Source organism: Culex quinquefasciatus, chromosome 3, assembly GCF_015732765.1.
Source record: "Culex quinquefasciatus strain JHB chromosome 3, VPISU_Cqui_1.0_pri_paternal, whole genome shotgun sequence".
Lineage (NCBI taxonomy): Eukaryota > Metazoa > Arthropoda > Insecta > Diptera > Culicidae > Culex > Culex quinquefasciatus.
In genome coordinates this window covers 74,690,595-74,698,853 of record NC_051863.1, presented here as the reverse complement: position 1 = coordinate 74,698,853, position 8,259 = coordinate 74,690,595, and the positions used below count along the sequence as shown (strand labels likewise).

Genomic DNA, 8,259 nt, shown 5'->3' with positions numbered 1-8,259 from the left:
CTGATGGTCGAGTGGGCTAAGGCGCCAGTCCTTACTGTTGGTGCTGGGTTTGAATCCCGTCGGTTGCAACTTTTTTTTGTATTTGCAAAAATTGTACATGCAGTGTGTAATATTAAGTGTTTATTTTGACGAAGGTGATGTGCAAGCTTCGCTGCCGTCATATTGGAGCTCAAAGGCCCATAAAATCATAACGGAATCTTCTCTTTTCGTGATTCGATTATTTATCATGAGTATTTTTTGCGATGACTTCAGATAATCGGGTCTGGAGTATTTTGGTTTGATCTGTGCTTTATTTGGGATTACTCGAAAGTCTAAACATGTTTAAGGCCAAATGTTGTTTTCCTGAAATGGATGTAACACTTGTCTAGTAAGTCCAAACTGACTGTTTCAAAAATAAAAATGTTTGTTTTTCAGAACTCCTTTCCGTCACTTCTTACTAATTAAAATTTGATACCGAACTACTTCGTCTAAAAACTGAATTTTGATGGTTAATTTGTCTTTAGAAGGCAACCAAATTATACTAGGTTGCTTGGTTTGCTTTCCGAACAATTTTCTTGATGCAAAATTTCAATTTACAGTAACTCTCCTAAAGACACCAAGATTCAAAACAGTACCATTTTATGAGATCAAATTTCCTCCTAATTTTTTGATGTGAACATATATGCAAAAATTGGGCTACAATTCCTCAAACCCTTTCAAAAGGTGTTTTGAGAACATTTTCAAAAATTTTTTTTTTAATTATCGCTTTTTAAAATATAAGTTGTTCGGATGAAAAAACCAACAATCCATACTTCAAAAAATCCAGAAAATATACATTCTTAAATTATGTTTTGATTGTTAGAAAAGCACTTAAAATGATAAAACTGAGGATTATTTACAGCTTACAAATTTCACTTTAATATCAGAGTGCTTATCCCTAGTAACATTTTAGGTTTTAAGTAGGCCATAAAAGCCTATTTAGGCCGTATGAGGGTTTCCAGAACCATGATAAAACCTGTAAGTTTAAAAATGTTACTAGGGATGATCAATAAGTAATTCAGCTGCATGTAAAAGGCCTGGGTGTAAATTAAATTTTGCATTATTTTATGAAATTCGATGTAATATTACCCCATCAAATATGTACCTACCTGACCGAAATGTCAAGCTCATATATGCGTTTACCCTTTCCATTCTTCATCGCTCTGATGGCCGAGCGGGCTAAGGCACCTGTCCTTACTGTTGGTGCTGTGTTCGAATCCCGTCGGTGGCAACTTTTTTTGTGTTTACATGCAGTGTGTAATATTAAGTGTACTTTTTTGACGAAGATGATGATTCTACCATCTGTATTTTTTTTTTTTAAATAATCCGTGATTAGCTGCATAAATCCGTTATATACGAAACATTCCGTACAAAAATCCTGCATGTTAAAAATCCGCGAATAGGGTCGAAAATTCGCACGATACAGTTGGTTGCCTTACACATAGGGGACCATCCATAAACCACGTGGACACTTTTAAGAGAATCTGTTACTCCCCCCCCCCCTCGTCGACAATCGCCATACCCCCCTCCCCCTCCTAAAGTATTCACGTGGTTTGTGGATGGCCCCTAGGTATTTGCAAGCAATGTCTCAAATGTCATACAGTTAGTTTGGTTCGCCAAAAGTATATGACATCGCGCTTTTGGCGCGACGTCTCCAAAATTCGAACCGCTTAAACTTTTGTTGTAGTGAATGGATTTGGCTGAAATTTGGGGTAAGATAAACAAAACTATCTCAAGATTAAGTGTTTAAAATATGAAGTTGGTCCGATCAATATTATTGGAGGTATCGTGGAAATAGTGAGTCAAAATCGCATTTTTTTACGAAAACCTGTTAAAATGATAACAGGTAGCTAAGTTTTTCAAAAAGCATTTGAAAGTAGACGAAATATTTATGCTGACAATTTTATTAGGTTTGGTCGAAACACGAGCGAACACCAACAATTTGAATTTAGAGTTAGTCTGTACTCTATATGTAAAAAAACATTTGGAAAATTTGACAACATATTGTCAGAGATGCAAAGTTTATATCTAGAACGATAATCATAGTAATTTTGCAATTCAAACTGTTGGCATCTACAACAGGTTAGTATTTATAAGTTTAAAAATAGTAAAATAAATTTTTGAAAGGGATTACTGAACGCTGGCACCACTGTCCGCTCTCATCCGCTCCGGTCAACTAAAATTTCATGATTTCGCCGCAGCGTGTTCCTCCGAATATCTTTCATCAATATCGAGGTTGCAAAGTTTACCCTCCGTGGGGCTTTCATCACTAAACGACACACACGCACAAGCGCGCGTACGCGGTCTACGTGTCACCGACCGACCGACGAACCTTGAAACAACCTCGTATCTTCGAGGAGAATTTTGAAATTCGGATTTCAAAGTGCGGCTTTAACCCGTTGACGTCTTGCGAGAGTTGGAGCTTCTGTTAGGAACAAGTTTGAAGGTCCTCGTCGCCACCGCAGTCCAGCTGTGTTGTTTGCAGACTTGTTTGTGTGAATGTTGGGTTGGTGATATTTAACAGATTTTGCTATTCAATGTCAGGAGGACGTCCGCCTTGGGGTTGATTTAGCATAGATGTGATACTAGGGTTGGAAAGGTCAACCTTGGTTGATGTTTTAGATGTTCTCGTCTTTTCTGCGAAAAGTAGGACATCGATTTGAGACGATCTACGTTTTGCGTGCCAAAATTGCTTTTCATGTTCGGGTTGTCCTCTAGCGCCCACGGAAAGCAGGTCAAAATGTGGGGCCACCATCGCCTAATGACACCCGCTTTCCACGTTCCGCGAGATAGGTACGATGTCGTGCCATTGGTCACGTCGCACGACAGTTCCCACGGAAGCAATTTTGTCACCATGCAAAGCAAATATTACATTCCTGCGATAAACCACCACGGTGGACAATAAGCTGGACAAGATGTGTTTCGTGCGTAGTCGTCGAGGAAGAAAGCAAGCACGGTCGGTTCACCTACTCTTTCACACGTCTCCTTGGAGCAGGAAGGTAGCAGCTAAGACATGACATTCAATTTTGCATCCACTTCCGCGATTTTCTTAGACCGGCACCGCTGCGGAAAGCCGTCACTTATCGGCAGGCCCGCTCAATTAAGGCAATTACATAGCTGCTGGTAATACTGGGTAACCAACCGACCAGTGCAGTGGCACAGCTGGTGCAATTAAACTTTATGCAAATCACTGAACTCTTTCGACTACTTTGAAGCTATTACTAGGTTGAAAGTTGTTTTTTTTCACAAATATTGGGATAATTTACGAGAAATTTTTCAGTTTTTTTCACAAACTTTGCAGTTTCAGCAAAAAATAAATCGAAAAAAAATCTTCCATACAAAGGTAAAAGTTGTGCACATACTACACATTCTGCTCAACGTTTACGGTGGCGATTACGACATCACCCCCTTTATCGGACCCAGGGGGGCCTCAGCATCTCAAAATCGAACGAAACCGCGCCGGCAGCAATTGCGCGCGCGCACGCCTCTCGGTCCAGGCCTCTCGCGGTCCTATAAACCTCCTCTCACTTTCGGAGATGTCTTTTTACGACGCGCAGCAGGGATGGCGGCGCTCTCTTGTCAACGGCCTTCTGTCAATTGGCCGCCGTTTAGCAATGTAGTGCAACAATTTGCGATTAGAAACGGCGCGACGGACGATTCTCAGGTGGGAAATGAGCTGGGTTAACATAATCGGGTAGTTTCGATGGTTAGGTAATATTCAAAAAGAGGCACTTTTGAGCTGCTTCACCACATGGTGTTTTACGCTATTTTGTGACTGCTTTTTTGCTAGAAATTCATTTTTTGGACCAAATTAAATTAGGGACACCATTTTGTGCAGGTTTCAATGCCTCACTTATTGACCTCCACAGATCTCCATAATTCATTTTTTATCTCTTCATATATAATAAGTTTTGAATCTAATCTTGCTATCGTTACACACCGTTCAACTTGCGTCAAGAGCGACAACAGGCCAAAGGGAATTTAGTCAGAGGACGTTTTGTCACTCGTACATGCCCGACTACTGTATACCGTCAGTGGGGGTGACATTGGGTCTGGGGGTGAGATTGGGTCAATTTGATATTACGGATTTTACCATTTCTCAGGTTCTTCTCAATGAAACTGAATTCTGTTAAAAGGGTTGTGTAAGGGACATCATAAGATGACTTCGCTGAAAAAATCTTGTTCCTAGAACAAATCCTGTTATTTTGGCAGTTAGGGTACGTTTTTGGCCAAAAATGACCTCTCGAAAAATCATTTTTCTAATATTTTTGTTAGAATTACTCGAAAAACCCAAATGTTTGAAAATCTCCACTTCAAACATTGAAGCGTGTCAATACGATTCCCTCGAACAAGAAACCCTGTTGGATGACTTGTTTTAACCAAATCGTTGTATTTGAGCATCATTTTAGTTTAATTTGACCCAATGTCACCCCATCTAACGTGTTTGTTATTGTTTACATAGCCTGCTCTCACAGAAAAAAATAATGTAAATTTGGAAGCTGTAATTTTGGAAGGTTGAATATTACCTCTTTTATGATGTAATTTTACCTCAATTTAGACTTAAAAAGTGACATTACACCAGAAAAGTGGTGAAATAACACATTTCCAGAGGTAAAATTACACCTTTTTTCTGACATAAAAGATGTACCCCTTCCCAGATGTAATATTACCATGATTTTTTTTCTGTGTATTTGTTTCGTTTATTCAAGGTCAAACATTAAAACGTGTTTTTCTTGGAACGTCAAAAAGCGACGTGTGGCAAGACAGCACGATCACATCGATTTTTCCTCAATTTAAACCCAGAGTATCAATGAACAAATTTGATCTTACCTCAATACACTCATATTTAGCTAAAAGGCTTACAACTTCTCAGTGAGTTGTTAAATCAATGTGTGAGTCAGTGATCGAATGAGTGATTGAGTCAGTGAGTAATTAAGTGAGCAAGTAACCGAGTGGGTTAGTGATTGGGTCAGTGAGCCAGTGAATGAGTTGATGAATTAGTGAGTGAGTAAGTAAAGTAAACGCATTCAAATTATTGTGTTTTCAACTAAAATAAGAAAAATCCGGGTTTAAATTTGTTTGTAAGACAAATGTTTTAAAATCTTTGTTTTTCATTTAAGAAAAATCGCAAACATAAGCACTTGTACTCCAAAAACATCAGGTTTAACAATTTGGTGTATGAAGTCGTAAAGGGTTAAAATATCAGTTTAGTTTAGTGTTTGTAACATTGTGTATTAGTTATGATTTTCCAAAATTTTCAATTTTCTTGTCACCCTATTGCACATCCAACATTGCCTTAATCTGAGAAGAGCTTGTAAAACCATGCAAATGGCGACTTTATGTTGAGAAATTACTGAACATACAGCTTTTTTTTCATGCGAAAGAAATTCCTTTAAAATGATCGCCAGTTGCAAGACCTGCATATGCGATTACTATCGCATATTATTCAATTTGATCCAATTAACATTGTGGCAACTTTCCTCAGCCGATTGGAATCGGAACACCAGATGTGGAAACGGATTTTAATTTGATTTGAATATATTAATTTTTCTCAATTATTGCTGCTATCCAATTTCGAAAAGGTTAAAATCTGTCGGTCCTATCAGCCGATTACCTGTTCGTTTTTTTTTTTCCTTTGCTCTCCCATCCAACTTGGCTCAGTACATTCATACAACAAACACATACTTCAGCAAGTGGCTGCTGGCTGACTAACTGCCGAGTGAAAGTGATTCGTGCGGTGGTTTGGATGGATTTACTCTTTATCAATACGGCAGCAGAAGGCCCCACACAGCAAAAAAACGGACTTGCTTGTGGTGGCAGTGAACAAATATGAACGTGCCATTGCAGGTCTGACTGATGGCCGGTGCTCGCAACGGGCCTCATACCCCGATGGATTGTCCACGTTGGAGTGTACACCCACAGCAGGGCAGCGCCATCCGAGAGGAAAAACAGCATGACTGGTAGTGAAAAGGTACCGTGCAAGGATGAAACGAATGAATCAAGAGATGACCAAGAGCGTTTAAAAAAGGTCAGCCGTCAAGAAAAAAATGTCGGTAAAGCGATTCGATCCCGAAACCTCCGACTATTTGAATTTGTGCCTTTGCCATAACGGCCACAACTGCTTGGGATACGTCGAGATAAGATTTATCAGTATAAATTCAAAACTGAAACAGACTACATTTTTCATAGTTCCTTAACCAGCCTGAGGTATGAGCGATGAGCACTAATCACTTGCTGTTGTACAGTCATCCCACATATTCGGAACACCCACAAATTCGGAACACTTTTGTGATAATTTATCAATAACAATGCAAAGACAGCTTTTCCGTCGACCCTACCATTTTTTGGACCTTCATTTGGACATTCTCTTGCTAGATCACTAGTAAAATTAGTACTTTTTGAACAAAAAAACCTCATTTCAAGACTATTTTATCCAGAGCAGCAAAACACTGCCTCCAAATTGCCTGTTCAATAATTGTGGGATGTTATTGTGCCTCCCACAATTGTGGAACACCTAAATTTAACTGATATTTTCACACAAAAAAGTTATCAGACCATTCATAAAACATAACTATGCTTTAGTTTCGTTGGTTTCAGTACGTGAAGTCATTATTTTGGAAAAATTATGTACTCATGGAGAGGACCAAACTTTGTTTACATCCGTAAGAAAAAAGTGTTCCGTACACGAAAAAAAAAGTGTGCGAGAAATCGTGAATTTCAATTCATGAATTCGTGGATAATTTTGTGCATGATATTTGTTGATTTCAAGGGTCAAAGTTTTGCCTTCCTCACTGAGGTAAGGCTATAATCCTGCTCTAAAATTGAACTTTTTATTAAAAGCTCGAAAACCCACCTTGATGTATACATATCGACTCAGAATCGAAAACTGAACAAATGTCTGTGTGTATGTGTGTGTGTATGTGTGTGTGTATGTGTGTGTGTATGTGTGTGTGTATGTGTGTGGGTATGTGTGTGTGTATGTTTGTGTGTATGTGACCAATAATGTCACGCAGTTTTCTCAGCACTGGCTGAACCGATTTTGACCAAACCAGTCGCGTTCGACTTGGTTTAGGGTCCCATACGGTGCTATTGAATTGTTTGAAGTTTCGATAAGTAGTTCAAAAGTTATGTATAAAAATGTGTTTTCGCATATTTTCGGAAGATGAATAAATGGCAGTAAACTGAACCAAACATCATCATGTTATACATCGTTACTTAGGTAATTGAAAGACCTTTCCAACGAGTCCACAACTTTGAAGATCTGGCAACCCTGTCTCGAGTTATAACCACTTAAGTGATATTTATGTACTTTTTTGTAGCCGGATCTCATTTAAATGTATGTAAACAATGTCCGGATCCATCATCCGACACATCGTTGGTTAGATAATTGAAAGACCTTTCCAACGAATCTACAACATTGAAGATCTGGCAACCCTGTCTCGAGTTATAACCGCTTAAGTGATATTTATGTACTTTTTTTGAAGCCGGATCTCACTTAAATGTATGTAAACGATGTCCGGATCCATCATCCGACCCATCGTTGGTTAGGTAATTGAAAGACCTTACCAACGAATCTACAACATTGAAGATCTGGCAACCCTGTCTCGAGTTATAACCACTTAAGTGATATTTATGTACTTTTTTTGTAGCCGAATCTCATTTAAATGTATGTAAACAATGTCCGGATCCACCATCCGACCCATCGTTGGTTAGGTAATTGAAAGACCTTTCCAACGAATCTACAACATTGAAGATCTGGCAACCCTGTCTCGAGTTATAACCGCTTAAGTGATATTTATGTACTTTTTTGAAGCCGGATCTCACTTAAATGTATGTAAACGATGTCCAGATCCATCATCCGACCCATCGTTGGTTAGGTAATTGAAATACCTTACCAACGAATCTACAACATTGAAGATCTGGCAACCCTGTCTCGAGTTATAACCACTTAAGTGATATTTATGTACTTTTTTTGCAGCCCGATCTCATTTAAAAGTATGTAAACAATGTCCAGATCCATCATCCGACCCATCGTTGGTTAGGTAATTGAAATACCTTTCCAACAAATCTACAACATTGAAGATCTGGCAACCCTGTCTCGAGTTATAACCACTTAAGTGATATTTATGTACTTTTTTTGTAGCCGGATCTCATTTAAATGTATGTAAACAATGTCCGGATCCATCATCCGACCCATCGTTGATTAGGTAATCGAAAGACTTTTCCAACGAATCTACAACA

At 38.8% G+C, this 8,259-nt stretch overlaps 1 protein-coding gene across 6 annotated transcripts in view; it reads left to right on the top strand.

The window, feature by feature from the left end:
• LOC6039215 (flotillin-2) overlaps window positions 1-8,259 on the top strand; it is a 284,003-nt gene that overhangs the window by 144,641 nt on the left and 131,103 nt on the right. The window lies entirely within an intron of this gene.